This window comes from Pleurodeles waltl, chromosome 3_1 (assembly GCF_031143425.1).
Source record: "Pleurodeles waltl isolate 20211129_DDA chromosome 3_1, aPleWal1.hap1.20221129, whole genome shotgun sequence".
Taxonomy (NCBI): Eukaryota; Metazoa; Chordata; class Amphibia; order Caudata; family Salamandridae; genus Pleurodeles; species Pleurodeles waltl.
The window spans coordinates 1,473,538,200-1,473,557,553 of NC_090440.1; positions in this window are offsets into that span (position 1 = coordinate 1,473,538,200).

Here is a 19,354-nt window from a genome sequence, read left to right on the forward strand (position 1 = left end):
CTGGCAATAGCTTTACTGACAAAACCCAGGCATGCCAGCCTGTTTGCGCTTTCTCGTGACCTATGCTGCCTGGCGGTGCCGGCGGGACGCTGGCAGTCTCCTGTTGGCACGACCGCCAAACTCATAATACGGTGGTCACACCTGCCAAACCAATGATGGTCAGATGGCCACTGCCAACATGGCAGTCCCAGGATCATCAATCTCATAATGAGGCACTAAGTTTAGGATATGCAACAAATCGCCAATTTGCTTGCTGCTGTGTGACTGTCAGATGAAAATAACCACTACAACTTACTTTTAGAATGCCCTTTCTACAGTCAAAACAAACACAAACTAAGGGCCTGATTACGAGTACGGTGGTCCATAGGACCTCTGTACCCTCTGTGGTTGTGTGACTGCCACATCCTTTGTGCACCAACTGCCAGATTAAGATGCTGACGGCCAGACCGCCACAACACCACTGACACAACAACGCTCATAGATCCTGCGGTGCCGACGGTACAGAAATCTGTGGTCAAGCACGGCAGTGCTGCTATTGACACCAAAATGCTGATCATGTCTTTCCTTTCCACAAACCTTTTCATGGTGGTATCACCATCATGAAAAGGCCAGTGGAAAGGCAGAGTTGGGGCCACAGGGAGTCCCCTGCATTGCCCACAACAATGTTGTGAGCAGTGCAGAGTCCCCGTCAGCACACTTAGTATGTGCAGTGTCTACCACTGTACAAAGCTATCAGCTTTGTGCAAAAAGAACAAAGGTACCAACAACTATGAATGGAACAGTCAATAACTTCGCCTAAATTTTGCAAACAAACATAACAGAATACACAACATGCTACTAGGTATGTAAAACTCTTTATTACCAGCAAACCAGTACACTACTTCGAATCAGTAGCCAAAACCCTATACAAAAAACTAATTTCCTACAGAGCATCAAGCAAACAAAACAAAAAGTCCAAACCACCATAACTAAAATACTTTTTAACTAAATATTAAACAGATTATTTACAGTAAACAAATAAATACAACACATAAAATTGGATATAATAAGTGCCGATCACATCAAATGCACATATATAATAAATTATAACAGTTACCACCAACAAAAGCGAACTTGAATATAATTTACTGTCCTATAGCTACAGATACTCCTCCGTCTCCATATAGTCAAAAATATAATTCACCAAAAAGTGAAAAATTGTTTTAAAAAGCCCCCTAACACTGCTTGGTAGCATAAGAATGACACAATGGGGATAAATATCTTTATTTCTCTCTGTTTTGTCCTCTTTTTATTTGTGCTGCATCCTGCAGGACTCATAGGTATAATAAAACACCTCTTGAGATTGTCATTCATTCCCACAACGCATGCACTCTTGCACCTTTGTTCAAGGGTGCCTGCATTGGCGCTAGGCAGCAATTTGTGCACCAGTGCAGGGGGAGATGGCATCCTTTCCCGGTGAGCAAGGTACTTGCTGCACCGCCCTGCACCCCAGACCTCATAAATGTGGCCCAGTATCTTCAAACATTACATTAACATTACAATCAATCCATACAAAGCACATAACATTATATAAAGTAACTAACTAACAAATTTTAACTAAGCATAATGCAGAACACTAGAAGAAAATGGACACTACAAATAAACATTTAAAAACTGGAAAGAACACTATAACTACCATTTACTACTATTCCTTACACCCCCTAAACCATAAAAACCCTATAAAAAAGCATTAAAATGTTCTTACCTGCTCCAAACAGTAGCACCTATTAGCAAATTATGTATAACATACTAAAGGCATTATGTAAAAAATGTTTTTAAAAAGTATGTGAAACAACTATATTAATGAACAAAATATAGCAAAATTCACAAAATGTAACAAAAATGTAAACATGTTCAAAACTGTTAGAATATTATTTACATGCTTTATTTATTATTATTAAAACTGCATTAAAATATTGTTTAAAAATAACCATGATTTTTTTCTTATACATAAAAATATGTTTGTAACAAAAATAAAATAAATGCATTTTGAAAAAATATAAATAACAATTACAAACTATTTTATGTACTTTTAAAAGTATAAATATTAATTATGTGTGGGACAATTACAATACTTACTCCTATTCAAACCATTTTGGGGAAAGCCTTGGGCACTACGGGGCTGCATTTACTATTCTTACTTCAACCATAGTGCCTCATTATAACTATGGTGGTCCCTGGACCACCGTACCCTCAGTCGCGGTCTGATCACCCCTTCCTTGGTGGTCGGACCTTCAGATTAGGATGATGGTGGTTGGACTGCCACAAGACTGCTGCCACGACCCTATCATGGATCTCAACAGGTTGCCGGTGGTACAAGTCGTGGTGAAGCACGGCGGTGCCTATGTCGGCACTGCAATGTTGATCGCAACTTACCTTTCCGCCGGCCTTTTCATGGTGGGAACCCCACCATGAAAAGGCAGGTGCAAAGGTAGAGCAGGGACTAGAGGGGAGGTCCTTCATAGTGCATGTCCTTGTCGTGGGCAGTGCAGAGCCCCCCCTGTCAGCAGACTCTGAATGTGCACTGTCTTCCAGGGCAGAAAGTGGTCATTCAGAGTGTGCAGGCAGCACCAACAGTGTAGTGGCATTGGCCTCGGCTCTCCCTGAGAGTTGAAGCCAATGCCTGTGCAATTTTTATGCCAGCCAGCCCAGCAGGTAGTTCATAATATTGTGGTGGTGAGGCCGACAGGTTGGCAGCGTCCTCCCACCGCTGTATTGGCAGTCTGGTGCTCAGACATCTAAACTCCTAATTGGGCCCTATACCACTTTGGGGAAGGTGTTGAACTCTAATATGGTTACAGTAACTATTAACACTCCAATCTAAACCATTCTGTAGAAGATGTTGGACACTAACGGGGTTACATATGCTAGCCCCTCTCCAATCTAAACCATTTGGAGAATGTTTTGGACAGTGAAGGTGTTACAGTTACTATTCTCACTCCAATCTAAGCCATTTGAAAAAGGCTTTTGACACTAAACTGGTTACATTTAATAGCCATACTCCATTGTAAAACATCTTATAATTTGCATTTTTCAATAGACTATTTCCAATACAATTAACAGTGCAAATTATCATACTACATATGTATTTCTATTTTATACAATAACTTAATTATACATGACTTTCAATATTATAGCTGAATATTTGTAAAAAACAATTGTTACATAAAACCAGAGTCAAACTATAAATAATCCAATTAAGAAATGGAAAACATTATTGAAAATTATATATTTAATACAGATTATCAGATTATAATTACGAGTTTAGCTGTCTTTTTGCAAGACCTCCGCCATATTAGGAGTTACACAGCTCAGTCCGCCTAAAAACAGCCACATTTCTGAAAGCCCCAGATATACTGGAGGACGGAAAAGAGGCGGTGTGACAACCAGCACCACCAGCCCACTAAAAAGCTTCTGATTATATTATGATCACAAGTCATGAGAGCGGTTCTTCCATAGTGGAAATCCATTGGCGGTGGGAACCGTGGTGGTCTGAAGTCACATCAGTCAGAACACCACACCACATTGGATAGTTTTAATACCCCACACCTGACACACATCCACACACCCGACACACCTACACATTGCACTATATAAGACACCCTTAGACAACACACAATCCTTTGCAACCTGAATGCCACACTCAGCCAGAGACATGCCAAAAATTAAAGATATAGCAAAACAAATAATAGTCACCCCTACACATTTCACTTAGCACTCATTCCATACTGCACAACACACACAACACACAATTTAATATCCCACACAATACACAACAACCATGACCCACTCACATCACAGCACCCACACCTCATTACTAAAAAGTGTTTTTCCCCATTTTTGACCACCTCGCCGTCTCTTCCACCACTACCTTGTCCCCACAAAAACATCCACGTTTCACTGATGATGAGCTGAGGGTCATGGTGAACGAAATTGTCAGAGTAGAGCCTTACCTTTTTGAAGCACAAGTCCAGCAAACATCAATAGCCAGCAAAATGGAGTTGTGGCATAGGATAGTCGACAGGGTAAATTCTGCAGGCAGTTCCCATGCACAGGGGATGACATCAGAAAGAAGTGGAATGACCTCAGGGGGAAGGTCCGTTCCATGGACTTCAGGAAACAGCTGGCGGTCTTCAAGACTAGCAGTGGACCCCTACCTCATCTCCCTACTTTCACATCATGGGAGGAGAAGGTCTTGGACATCCTGCATCTTGAGGGCATGACAGGAATACCTTGGGGGGTGGAGTCTGGTAAGTCACTACACCATTCATGTCACCAAAACGTTTTGTCTTGCATGCTCACTGATCACCTTTCCCCAGCTCAATAACCAAACCACCCACCACCTCTGTGTTCAAATGTCTAAATACCCCCCTCTTGCATGACACATGTCAACTAAACTCACCTGGGGCCACAGTGTTTGTGTATGGCATGTGAAGTACAGGAGCTGACAGCACTACAATGCCCAGCAGGCACTGTTCCACCTATAAGAAAACCAGAACAGTGCACTTCATTTTAAAATATTTTCCATGAGAAACTAACTATCAAATGTAACCCCTCCTGAATGCACCACTGTTTAACAGTCCATGGCAACGATAGCAATGCCGTGGCCCACTACCAGTACTATTATAAGCAAAACACAGCTACAGCTGTGACCCGTACCAAACTGGCCTTTGAAAAAACCTTCCTAACAATGTTATATATTTACCTGGGGGGAGACTACATAGGAAACTGGATGTACTTGTAGTATATCCATACAGATGTTCAGGTCAAATGGTAACTCCCAAACTGTTTGCCAGCTCTGTCATCATTGTGCATTGTCCAGCTGTTAGTTGAATCAATTATGCTATAAACCTTAATAGGAGATAAATGCACATTGTCATGTCTTTACGTAGACAAGATATGAGGGTATCAGGAGTCATCAACATACTCCAAGAGCTTGAAGCATGGTGTATGCAATTGCAAATCTCTGTGTCCCACATTGCTGTAACACAGATTAGGAGCAGCTGTCATTGTTATATCAGGGGATTATATTAAGGCAGCGTGTGCATGTCACATAGTATGTTTAGGTGTTAAAGTTAAACATCACGTGTTGCATCACTTATAGCAACTCTGTGTTCCACTTCACCTACTGGTAACCTTGCCATTCTCAACATGGAGAGGACACCAGAGACTGCCACTACCCCTCTGGATGAAGGCCCCAGTGAGGAAAACACCCCTAGATGCTTTAACACTGAGGACGAAGCTGGCCGATCAGGGACATCTGGTCAGACAATAACTGTGAGCCTCACCCTGCCCACATCGACTCCTCCCAGCCCTGTTGCATCTACATCACAGGCACCCATTCACCTCCAAACTGGTGTCCCAAGGACAGTGTCTTCTATTGTGTGTCCCCAGTACAGGGACCTGAGTCTCCTGTTGTCACCCCTGACAATGATGGTCCTGCCACCAGTGGGAGTGGGCACACTGTACCAGGGAGACAGGTATATGAGGTAGGTTAAATGGGAGGGATGGTGTGGGCCAGAGGATGGGGGCTCCAAGAACAACTGACCATGACACTATCTCCCAGGTCTTGGGAGCCTACAAACACACCCAAGACATGATGGGCCACGCACTGACCATGATGCAGGAGATCCAACAGCTTCAGAGGCACAACCACCAGGAATATATGCAGCAGTGGCAGGCCCAAAATGCCATCCTGGCTTCCATTGCTGCTGAGGAACATGAGATTTTGAACCCAACATCAGGCATCTTCTACTAGCAATGAAACATCAGGCCCTTCTATATCTGTGACTGCTAGTGGAATGCAGACAACTGCCAGGGGAAGGGAATGCCTTAGACACCACACCCTCTGTAGAGGAAGAACACCCCTGCAAACTTGGATGTCCACCCAGACATCCAGGAGGAGCAGATGCCAAGACCAAAACCACTGCCAGAAAGTAAACCTCTACTGCTTAGTTCTCATTGTGTGGCACAGATACACCCTGTTGACTGTTCTGAAACCTATCTCCATTTTCCTATGGTACAAGGACACTGGACTTGTGTTTCCAAATGGTGTAGCAGCTACCCTGATGATTTCATCCACCATTACTGATCTCTTCAATGTTTTGTTTGTGTTATTTTTGTTTCTTATCACTCATTTTGCTGTGCACTTCCCAATAAATTACCACTTAACCACAGATCATGTGTTAGTGTGATTTATCAACTACATACAACTGTCATGCAAGACAAGTCTAGTACCAAATTGTTCCTCTCTAATATAAAACATTTGTCATGGTCATTACACATGTACTGTATAAACAGGCTACATATTGCATTGAAAATGTATTATATACATGACACAAATCACTTGTATTGCACATTCCCACATATTTATTTGAAGAATGCCAATTACCACATAGTGAAGTACTGCTGCTAACTTCAGAGTTTCAGCATAGGTGTCATACACTACCAACCCGCAGACGTCTGAAGTAGTGACATGCAGTCTTCAGTATCAGAGGAGGCAACAAGATTAGTTAAATGTATCATCAGCTAAAGCCTTATCATATACCCATGCCATAGCTCCCAAATGATCATACCCCCTGAAACAGACAGAGGTCAGTACTAATGTCCCCAGTCATGGAACCTTCTACTTACCATGGTCAGGTATCTGTAGACTTGCCACTTATCTATGTTAGTCTTCAGGCACATGCACATTGGTCTGCAAAGTGGAAACACACTGACAGCTATGTACAAGTTAGTTCATATACAACCCAAATCATTATGATGTTAGAGGGTCTGGATACCACATTATGACATGTGTCAGAGACAAATGAACACACACACATGACACCATTGACCCTATCTCCAATATCAAACAGGTCTTTAGTGTGGAAAAGGACACTACCATCCCACTGTCCTGACATTCTGGGCATAGAACTCATACACCACTAATCTCATGCCAGGCAGTGTCATGCTTAATCCATGCTCACTTCATATGTCAGTCTGCAAATCCCATCTGCCTGTGAAACTGTCTGATATTGACAAATAAGGATGAGGCAAGTAGTCAATCTGCAATCTGTAATTGACAAACATAAGGTATAGTCCACATTGATACATGCACATTACATTGCCAAATCAGATGTACAAATGTGACTTTGATTGTGCATTGTGAAAACAATATACTAAGTATATAAAAATTCCGTACACAACTCCAATGAACCATCTGCATGCATATCTGAGTCAAGGGCTTTAGAGCCACCTATGACCTATATGAGGGCCATAATAAGAACCTTATCTGGCATTCGTAACTTCACCAATACCCCACTGAATCACTTTTATTACATCACATCACATCACATACATTGAGTCAGTTGAAGTACTGATTGATGAAATCAGCCCTGATATCTCCAGCTTCATCCTCATCATGTTCATCCTCACTTGACAAATCTGCATTTCCCCCCACAGGATCTGCTGGCTCCCCCTCATATGGTATGAATGGTATCTGACGTCTCAGGGCAAGGTTGTGGAGCATGCAGCAGGTAACAATAATTTGACAAACCTTGGATGAGTAGATGAGGGCTCCTCCAGACTTATCAATGCTGTGAAATCTTTCCTTCAGGAACCTAAAAGTCAACTCCATGACAACCCTTGTCACGTCATTGAAGCAGACTTCACCTGGCATGGTTGGGAACTTCACTGGTATCAACAACCAAGGACAGTTTGGGTAGCCAGAGTCCCCTGTAAGGTATAGTTAAAAACAATCCAGACATTAATCTTGGGCATCCACATATATGGTAGCAGATAAAAGGTACAGCCACACATGACATATATGACTTACCAACTAGCCTGGACCTCTTTGCAAATAGTCGTGTCATTAGCAGTGGGATATTGCTGTTCCGCATGATGAAGGAATGGTGGACTGACCCAGGATACTTTGCACAAACAGACCACTTGGACGTTGAAGAAGTGGAAGTTTTTCCTGTTCCTATATACCTGTTCATTGGCACTTGAGGGAACCAAGGGTACAGGGGTACCGTCTATGGCTCCAAGCACATGTGGAATGTGTCCCAAAGCATAAAAATCAGCCTTTACATGGGCCAAATCCTCATGTTGGGAACTCTGATGTAGCTGTCCAGGTGGTTCAACAATGTAGAGAGTACAGCATCCAAAACCAGACTGAACATGGGCTGAGGCATCCCTGCAGTTAGGGACTCAGTGGCCAGGAAGTCTAGCACTGACATGACTTGGACAATTGGAGGTATATGCTATTGGGATTATGAATGGCAGGCATCAGATCTGGCTCTTACTGATGACAGAGATTCATGATTGTCTACTTATCTAGACAGTATATTTGTTCGACATATCACTCCTCCTTTGTGTGCAGATCTGCTAGTGGACATTACACTGGAGATTGTCTTGATCTTCTCATGCCAGGGTAACTATGTGGGACAACACCAGATTGTAAGAGTATGACTCAATATATACATCATAAGTATGATCACACCAACGTCACAGATAAAGCTACATTATGTCACATGAAACAGTGAAAAAGTTGTACTCAGAGCATACCAAGGCAATATTTGCCTAAATACAGTAATCAGATCCCTGAACCCCCAGTATGTTCTTTAAATGGAGAAACATGTTACTGACAGTAAAAGTGACATTAACTTACTTAACATGTGAAACATATTTGAAACACCTATACTATGTTCAGATCATCATTGCTCTGCTGACAATACTGTTTCATGTACATAACTCAGAATACATAATTTTAACATCTTCTACATATTACAAGCACATTGCTGCATGTTTCAACAAACCCAGTAGTTAACACATTATAATAAATACTATTCTTATTCAATGACGCACCTTTCATAACCTTACCACACATTTATGAGCCTTAAAATGGTAGATACCAGACCTACTGTACTGGACATCAGGAAGTGACCTAACTCCGCTGGCGAATGTCGTCATGGCGGTAGGCAGTCACAACTGTGGTAGACATTGCCACTAGGGCACATTGCTACCTTTGACGGACTTGGACCAATGGCGACGTCCGCCGGCGGTGATGGTCCTGTACGTGGCCAACGTGACCGCCATCTCATACTTCATGCCTCACTTGACTCCTACACTGCTGCCAGCATGAACTGCATGACGTGAGCTGCTGTGTACTGCCTCTGGGAGCAATCATGGTACATCCTACAAGTCATAAGGCCCCTACCTTCTTGCCTGATGAGCTGGACACGTTTGTGGAGGAGGTCCTACTCCTGTATGAGCGGCTCTATAGTGCACCAGAGGAGCAGGTAAGTGTAATCCAATACCGATGTTTGAAATGTTGAGTGTATGATGATGTTGATGAAATGTGGTGGAATAAAGGATTGGAGTAATGTGTGTGAGTAAATGGACACGTGTGCATGTGCTTAGGTAGTTCAGGGAGTGGGCTTTGTATGTAACTTGACCCACCTAAAAACAGTATAACATTATAATTGAAGGTGGTGTTGGTCCTGTACGTGGCCAACGTGACCGCCATCTCATACTTCATGCCTCACTGAACTCCTACACTGCTGCCAGCATGAACTGCATGACGTGAGCTGCTGTGTACTGCCTCTGGGAGCAATCATGGTACATCCTACAAGTGATAAGGCCCCTACCTTCTTGCCTGATGAGCTGGACAAGTTTGTGGAGGAGGTCCTACTCCTGTATGAGCGGCTCTATAGTGCACCAGAGGAGCAGGTAAGTGTAATCCAATACCGGTGTTTGAAATGTTGAGTGTATGATGATGTTGATGAAATGTGGTGGAATAAAGGATTGGAGTAATGTGTGTGAGTAAATGGACACATATGCATGTGCTTAGGTAGTTCAGGGAGTGGGCGATGTATGTAAATTGACCCACCTAAAAACAGTATAACATTATAATTGAAGGTGGTGTTAGAAATGGTTGAATAGTTATACCATGTTTAAAGACATGCTTGTGGTCTGGTCATAAGTTTCTATCCAACACCTGCCATTGGATATGCATGTTGAATGCCTGACTCCACTTCCCACATGGCCTGACTGCAGCTGGTCATTCCACATAGAAGAGGATGTTGGAGGAAGTGTATGTATGGCTACTTGCACTAACTTTTGTTTCACCCTTCTTGTTTTGGGATGGTGCATGTGGACATGACTTTCTCCTCTTGTCTGTGTCATACATGCAGGTCAACGCCCATCAGAAAGAGGGGATCTGGTGTGCCATTACCAAGAAAGTGCAGACCCCAGGGGTCCACAGCTGGGGAACACCCACTGTGGGAAGTGGTGGGAGGGCCTGAGACACTGGACCCGGAAGACCAGAGAGGCCCAGCTGGGGATGTCCCCCCAAGGGGGAAGGGGCAACTGTCAGACCTTGACCTCCCTAAAGGCTCGCATATTGGCAGTGGCCAACCCTGAGTTGGATGGGCGTTTAAGGGCAGCACATCAGCCACAAGTGGGTAAGTACTGATTTAACACATTTTCATCCCTATGCCAGGTCAGTGTATAAAGTGATAGAATCTAAGCTGTGACAATGTGTTAAGTGCAAAGCGACAAAGACCTCCAAGGAACACATAGATGTACAGTCCTCAACATTGGTACACAGGTGTGCACATTCTATTGTGTATAGGTACATGCTACTCTCCTATGTTATCCCTTCTGTGCAAAAGCAGATGATGCACATGTGACTGTTTCATATGTGTACCACTATACTGCTCTGAGTACCCTGCTTGTTGTTCCTTGCCACCTACAGATCCATACTCCCAATGTCATGATGGTAAATTATTCAGGTCTTTGCCTTCTGTCCATTCCAATGCCCCTTGATCCATGTCCATGTGCAACATAGAGTCTGACAAGTTTAAGTCATTACTACCTTTCATGAGGTTTCTGATGAGTGACAACTTCATGTGAGGTCGTGATGTCCATCTGACATTGCACATGCCATAATTGCTAAACTTACTCAGAGCTGTTAGGAGGTGAACCCATTTGGTTTGTGAGGGCTGCACATTGGCCCCTGTAATGTCTCATCTGAGTGGACTTCTCACATGATGGAAACCATGGAGGTATTGCTAGACTACTATTGCAACACGTACATTGATATCAGAGTTCTGAATGCTAGTAACATGTACATGTTCTTTGGATGGTAAGTTGCTATACAGCTATTCCCTTAGCCATTGTGCTGTGGGCATGCTAAACAAGACATCTTATTAACAGTTACATTCTTCATTGTTTTTTGCCAACATAATATGTACATTGTAAGGTTCTGTCATAAATGAACATTGTAATGTATCATAAACATACTTTCTTTTGCTATTTTAGATGTGCTTGGAATGCTTTTAGTATGGAAACCTATTGTTTTCACTGGCTACATTGTGGTGCAGGTGTGGTATTTTATATTCACATGTAGGCGGAATGGTATGTGTAGTCTGTCATTTGGCTTGCCTCAAGGTGTATGTCTCTCTCATGGTATCATCGGATGTGGGTTGTGTTATTGACATTTTCCTATATGTCTGAAGTGTGGATAGTGATGTTGCCACTTAAACATTAGGCTATTGATGTTGCCACTCATCATGATACATTAGACCTTAAGTGGCCGGCATGCACATGTCAGGTGTCCATTTTATTTAAGTATTGTATTGTATTGTAATCATATTTATATAGCGCTTACTACCCCTGACGAGGCGTCGAAGCGCTTTTCGATGAGTAGCACGCTACTCCGGAACCCAACAAGAATTAGTGATGGATTAGTATTGTTTAATAATGAGTACAGTTTTAGTATTATTATGAGTTAATTTGAGCCGCGGATATGAGAGTTTGTTAGTTAGATTGACTGGAGTTATGGAGGGGTGGAGGAGGAAAGAAATCCAGAAGTGTTAATTGGGAGTATATCCTTCATTTACTCAACCCAAAGACTTGGGATGAATAAATGGGGGCAGAGGGGGAAGAGTATGTGGAAGGGTTAGGGAGAGCATAGTAGCAGGGTGAGATGAATGCAGGAGAATTTAGTAGGGTTGTGTGGGAGGTCACAGAGGTAGAGTGAGGTTTGGTGAGTTAGATGTGGAGGTGGAGGGAAGAGCTTAGGCAGAGATATTTAGGAGATGAAAGTAGTAGAAGGGATTTGGGATGAGTCAGAGTTAGAATGGAGGATAGTTTGATAGAGACATGACATAAGAGTGATGAATAGATAAGTGTGATAAGATGAGAGCAGGAATTCATAGATATCTAGTATAACAACCCAAAACCAGGAGCCATGCAATGATCCACGAACATGCCAAGCACAGAAACAACATATACACATACATACACATATATATATATATATATACACACACATGAATACACACACATATGCACATACAATACATAATTAGAATCATGGGTAAAACATACTTAGTCAGACAGGTTTAAAGAGTGTGTGTGTATTTTATTGTTATGACATAGTAGCAATACATATTTTCCAAAGAAACTATAAATAAATAGAAATATACATATAATCTGAAAAAAATATTTAGCCACATAGGCATATGCAGTTCATAGTTGTTTGAAAAAGGTGGTTATGAAGGAAAGAGCCAACTCTTGAGTAGTTTTCTGAAGACAAGAAAGTTATCTGTGGCTCTTATAGTTGGGGGTAATGAATTCCATAGTTTGGCTGCTTGGACGGAGAAGGATGTACCACCTATAGTCTTTTTCTTGTATGGTGGTGTTCTAAGGCGGGGTGCCAGTCTTGAGCGGAGGGTTCTTTGTTGGATGTATTTGGTAATTTTCTTTCTGATAAAATGCGGTCCTGTTCCATGTATAGCTTTGTGGGTGATACAAAGCATCTTGAAAGTGCATCTTCTGGCAACGGGTAACCAGTGTAGTGCTCTCAAGGCAGGGGAGATGTGGGCTTGCGGCTTTATATGTAGTAGTAGCCTGGCTGCGGAATTCTGGATACGTTGTAGTTTTTTCATAACAGATAGAGATGATCCATGGTAGAGGCTGTTTGCATAATCCAGTTTGGATAGTACAAGCGAGATAGTAGCTTGCACCTTGTGTGGAAATCCGAGGTGGGGGAAGATGCGTCGTAAAGTCTTTAAGGTGATGAAGCTTGTGCGTGCTAATTTGTCTACTTGGGCATTCATAGTTAGCTTGGAATCCATGGTGATTCCTATGTTTTTAACTTCCTTGGATAATTGAGGAGGTGGTCCGAGATCGTCAGGCCAGACGCACAGAGGGTCATAATGTTTCCAGTCACCACATATGAGTATTTCTGTTTTGGAGGTATTTAGTTTGAGATGGCTCCAGGTCATCCACTGATCAACGGCTCTGAGGCAACTGAAGATTTGTGATTTTTCAATGTTTTTGGGGTCTTCTAATTTAAGTAGTATTTGTGTGTCATCTGCATAGTTGTAGCATGTGAGATGGAAATCATTGATCAGTTCTGGTAAAGATATCATGTAGATGTTGAAAAGCAAAGGTGAGATGATTGACCCTTGGGGGACCCCTGCTTTTGTGAGGTAGGGTTCGGACGAGAAGGGGGGCGAGTGGATGATATTCGCTCTTTTTTGGAGATAAGAAGTAATCCAGTCGAGAGCAATCCCTTGTATGCCGGCTTCGTGGAGTCTTTGAGTTAGGGGGTCATGGTCAACCGTATCAAAGGAAGCTGAGAGGTCCAAGAGAAGTAGTGAAGCAACTCCATTTCGGTCCACTGTGTTTTTAAGATCGTCCCAGATTGCCATGAGTGCTGATTCAGTGCTTCTTCCTGGGCGGAATCCAGTTTGGAAGTCTGAAAGTATAGAATTGTCTTCAATGAATTGTGACATCTGGGCGAATGCTGCTCTTTCTATCAATTTGCCCAGGAAAGGTCCATTTGTGATTGGTCTGTAGTTGTTGGGGTCTTGCGGGTCTAGGTTTGTTTTCTTTAATCATGGTCGTGTGTATGCCTTTTTCAGGTCTGCAGGAAAAGTTCCTGAAGTTAAAGAGTTGTTGATGATTCTTCTTACAGGTGTGGCAGCAGAAGTAGATAGCAGGATGTTCTTGAAGATTTGTGGTGGGCAAGGGTCAGAATGGCAACCAGAAGGTCTGCTTGCTTTGACCAAATCCATAAATGCATCCTGGGATATTTGTTTGAAGGACTATAGAGGTTTGGATGGTTTATTCTTAAAGGGTATTTTAGTAAAGGGGTTGGTGCTGATGGTTTTCTTCTGTTTTAAATAGGAGTCCAATGTGTCTGCCTTGGTTGTGTAGTGAGTTGCCAATTTGTTTGTGAAATCTTGAGTGGTGGGATGACTTCCTTCCATGCATGTAGGTTTTCGAAATTCATTGAGAATTCTATAAAATTCCTTGGTTGTAGATTGAGCATTTAGAATTCTGTCTGAGTAGTATCTTTTTTTAGCTTTTTTGATTGATGATTTGTATATCCTGTTAAGTTTGTGTAGCTGCAGTTTGTCTTGACTGTTGTTTGTTTTGAGCCAGGTCCGCCGCAACTTTCTGATTTGTTGCTTTATTTTTTTAAGTTCTGTGTTTCTCCAAGGTGTTGGTTTTCTTTTGTTGTGTTTAGTTTTTCTGAGTGGTATTAGGACATCAAAAGCTTCCTGTAGCCACTCATAAAGTTTTGGTACAGAATTAATTGTATCTAGATCTGTGTTTGCTGTTAGTTGTGTTTCTAAGTGATCCAAATTGAGTTTGCTCCATGGTCGATAGGTGTATGTATGTAAGTAGTTGTGGGGTGTGTTGATTTGTGGAGTTGTATGTCGGAAAGTTATCATATGGTGGTCTGACCAAGTGGTTGGTGTGATGCTATGAATAGTAACGAGTTCAGGCTTAGCAAAAATGACATCTAGGATGTGACCAGCGATGTGTGTGGGATTGTGTACAATCTGATGTAGGTTCAATGCGAGTAGGCCAGTGGTGATAGCTTTTGGATGGGGCATATTGGGTTTGTCAAACCAAATGTTTAGATCCCCAAGAATGCATAGATTGGAGTACAGTGTAATAAGGTTTGAGACTGTGTCAAGAAAAGCATCAGGGAAAGTGGAGTTGTTAGGTGGAGGTCTGTAAAGGAGGAGAAAGCTACAGGAGGAAGTTGGAGTAGGGTGGCATCTGGTAAGGAGGGCTTCACAACCTTGTATGGAGATGTCTGTTTTACTGAGGTTTATTGCCTGTTTGAATATAATAGCTAATCCATCTCCTCTCTTGCCTATACGGTTTTGTGTGATGGTTTGATAGCCCAGAGGAAGGGCTTCATGCAACACTGGTGCCATGTCACCTCCCAACCAGGATTCCGTAATGAATAGTAAGTCAGGTTGTGTGTCTGTGAGCAGGTCGTAGATGTGGTGCTTGTTTTTTTAGAGTGATCGAGTGTTTATGAGCTGGCAGTTTAGATAAGGTGTGTTAGTGGTAGTGTTGTTTTGTTTAGTAGAAGGGTAAATAGTGTAATGTGAGCTTGAAGCAGGAGTGTTGCTAGTTGTGATAACTGTTTGAGGCTCACAATAGTCTTGCTTTTCAATATAGTGTTCCTCTTCCAGCAGGTTAAGGAGGCATTTTGTTGGGTCTGTGTGTGTGGGTGGTGGACTTGGTGGCTGAGAGAGCCATGAGGAGTGTACTGTTTTTTGTAGGGTAGTTTTATTATGTAAAAGACAAGGGGATGCGAGGTTGCTATGAGTGGCATGTTTTTTATTTTGTTTGCGTTTGTTTAGTGTGGATGGATATGGGTTAGGGGTGGTGGAGGAGCATGTGGATCGTGATGTAAGGCTCTAAATTGTGCAATGGAGGAGAGGCGAGTGAATGAAAGTTGCTGGGTTGGGGTGCTTGAGGTAGGTGTTTGTGAAGAGTGGGGCGGTAGGGGTGGAGATAGGATGGAATTTGTATCCCTTGTGTAGTCCTGGGGGTGATAGTGGGTATGACGATGAGTGTAATGTAAGTTTGTGTTGCTTTGATGTGCTGATGTTTGTGGTCGGTATTGTTTTTGTGGAATAATGAGAGGGGATATTGGTGTAGTTGTTTTTGGTGAGGGATTTGTATGTGAATTGGTGCTGCTAAGTGGAATTTAAGTGTTAGATGGGGTGTTGATGTGTTTTGGAGATGAATGTATGAGGTGTGTAAGAGGTGATGGGTGTGTGTCAGGGAAGTAAGTAGTAGTTGAGATGACCGGAAGAGGTAATATGTGTGGTGGAGTGAAATGTGGGGATTGTATGGTTGTGTGTAATTGGTGAGGAGAGGGAAAGAGTGTTTGTAGATGATGTGTTTGAATGCAGGGTTTGGGCATTGTTATGATGACAGGTGGTCTGTGTGGAGCGCACAGCGGATAGTGTTGTTGGTTAGTATCAGCAGAGAGTGTGTATCTGGGAAACTGAAACTGAGAGAAATGTATGTTGTAGTTTTGTATTGTGTGGGTGGTGGCAGGTAGTGTTAGTGGGAGGGGACAGAGTAGTGTTTGCTGTGAGAATGAAGGTGTTTGACTGTAGTCGTTGTGGGGGGTATGTGTATATGTGTTGTATGTAGGGTATTGTGTTGGGTGGTGGCGCACTGCAATCTGTCTGTGGTCAGTTTGTGATGCATGATTTGGCTGCCTTTGTAGAATATGTGGTTGCATGTTGAGGGATGTGTAGGGGTTGACACCATTCCTGGTCATATGTGAATTGGGCAGCATTTCTGGCCCTAGTCCCTACCTGTCCCGAACAGGCCCAAACAGACAACTGCCCTTTGCCTCGATGCCCGGGCTTAGAGGCCCTGAATCCTAGCCTTTTATAGCCCTACTGGCCAATAAGAAGCTGGTCCTAACCCTAGCCAATCCAATGTAGTAGTTATGCTATCTGTGGTTGTCTGTGGGTAAGTGCTATGGTCTAAATAGGACCGTATGAGATTGCAAGACTTTGTTTACAGGTGGGGCATGACTAAGATGAGTAAGTCAACAAAGTATGCATCATCCTTTCCTACATCACTATTGGTACACGTGTTAGTGACGGGTTTAGACTCTATCATACTCCATATTGGATATTCCAAATATAGTAGGTGCATGTTTACAATTTTCAATTGTGAAGGCTGTGAACTCTGTGACATAAAATGGTTTTGGCTTGTATGCAACATGCTGTTGTGTTTAGCATATGATGATGTTCCTTTCCTGGTACATGACATCAGGTGACATTGTAAGTATGTGTAGATTTTGGGGGTGATTCTAACCCTGGCGGTCGGTGATAAAGCGGCGGCCAATCCGCCAACAGGCCGGCGGTCCAAAAAATGGAATTCTGACCCTGGCGGGAACCGCCAACACAGCCCGCCACAATAACACTCCGACTGCCACAGCGGGACCGACAAACAGCGCGGCGGTCACCGCCAACAGCCAGGCGGCAGACAATGTACCGCCCACACTATCATGACCCACCAATCCGCCACCTTTTCCGGGGTGGGAGCCCCGCCGATAAAAACACGGCAGAAACAGACTACGAATGTGAAAACGCTCACCTCTACGCACTCCACGAGTACGGAGGACAGCATGGAACCCGAATTGAACATCATACCTGCTCTCGTCTACTTGCTCATCTACCACGAGTACGAACTCCGGCGCAGACGTCAACGGTGAGTACAGCACCTACGACACACGGGAGGGGGGAGGACGAAAGGTTACGGGCACACACATATGCAACCCCCCCCCCAATATGTACACACCAATGCAGAGCAACAAGTCACAGTGACACCAACCAAACCCCCGTAAAAAATGCAATGACATTTCAAAATTGTCAATAAATATTTATGTCCAAAATAGCCTCCGATAAGTATTGGTCAACTAGCCAGAATATTTACATTTAAAAAGTCTATATACACAGCAGTGGACAACTGCAGAAATCAGTCCTGCACATTTTACGTAGTAACGATTTGTCCGTGGGCCAAAGTGTAGCAACACAAGGGCAAAGCCCACACACGAGACCTGAGTCTTTTGGAGAGAACACTGCAAGGGGATCTGATGACAAAACTACAGGCACCTCAGGGGGAAGGTAAGGGGGGCACCTCAGCCACATGAGTCCACGACGCCAGACCCACGAAGGGGCCACCATGCCCACTGCCATATCCTGGGGAGTGCAAAGCCACAGTCTCTCAATGTCTCTACAGTGGTTGGATTGCCCACTGCCATATCCTGGGGAGTGCAAAACCACAGTCTCTCAATGTCTCTACAGTGGTTGGATTGCCCACTGCCATATCCTGGGGAGTGCTTGACAGGAAGGGACCAGCGGAGAGGTGTTTGAGACGGCGGGGCCCAGCGGAGCAGTGCTTGACAGGAAGGGCCCAGCGGAGCGGTGCTTGAGACGGCGGGGCCCAGCGGAGCGGTGCTTGACAGGAAGGGCCCAGCTGAGCGGTGCTTGAGACGGCGGGGCCCAGCGGAGCGGTGCTTGACAGGAAGGGCCCAGCGGAGCGGTGCTTGAGACGACGGGGCCCAGCGGAGCGGTGCTTGACAGGAAGGGCCGAGCGGAGCGGTGCTTGAGACGGCGGGGCCCAGCGGAGCGGTGCTTGACAGGAAGGGCCCAGCGGAGCGGTGGTTGAGACGGCGGGGCCCAGCGGAGCGGTGCTTGACAGGAAGGGCCCAGCGGAGCGGTGCTTGAGACGGCGGGGCCCAGCGGAGCGGTGCTTGACAGGAAGGGCCCAGCGGAGCGGTGCTTGAGACGGCGGGGCCCAGCGGAGCGGTGCTTGACAGGAAGGGCCCAGCGGAGCGGTGCTTGAGACGGCGGGGCTCAGCGGAGCGGTGCTTGACAGGAAGGGCCGAGCGGAGCGGTGCTTGAGACGGCGGGGCCCAGCGGAGCGGTGCTTGACAGGAAGGGCCCAGCGGAGCGGTGCTTGAGACGGCGGGGCCCAGCGGAGCGGTGCTTGACAGGAAGTGCCCAGCGGAGCGGTGCTTGAGACGGCGGGGCCCAGCGGAGCGGTGCTTGACAGGAAGGGCCCAGCGGAGCGGTGCTTGACAGGAAGGGCCCAGCGGAGCGGTGCTTGAGACGGCGGGGCCCAGCGGAGCAGTGCTTGACAGGAAGGGCCGAGCGGAGCGGTGCTTGAGACGGCGGGGCCCTGTTCAGCGGTGCTCTTCTGCACGGCGGGGCCCTGTTCAGCGGTGCCTGTCTTCACGGCGGGGCCCTGTTCAGCGGAGCTCTTCTGCACGGCAGGGCCCTGTTCAGCTGTGCTCTTCTGCACGGCGGGGCCCTGTTCAGCGGTGCCTGTCTTCACGGCGGGGCCCTGTTCAGCGGTGCTCTTCTGCACGGCGGGGCCCTGTTCAGCGGTGCCTGTCTTCACGGCGGGGCCCTGTTCAGCGGTGCTCTTCTGCACGGCGGGCCCTGTTCAGCGGTGCCTGTCTTCACGGCGGGGCCCTCTT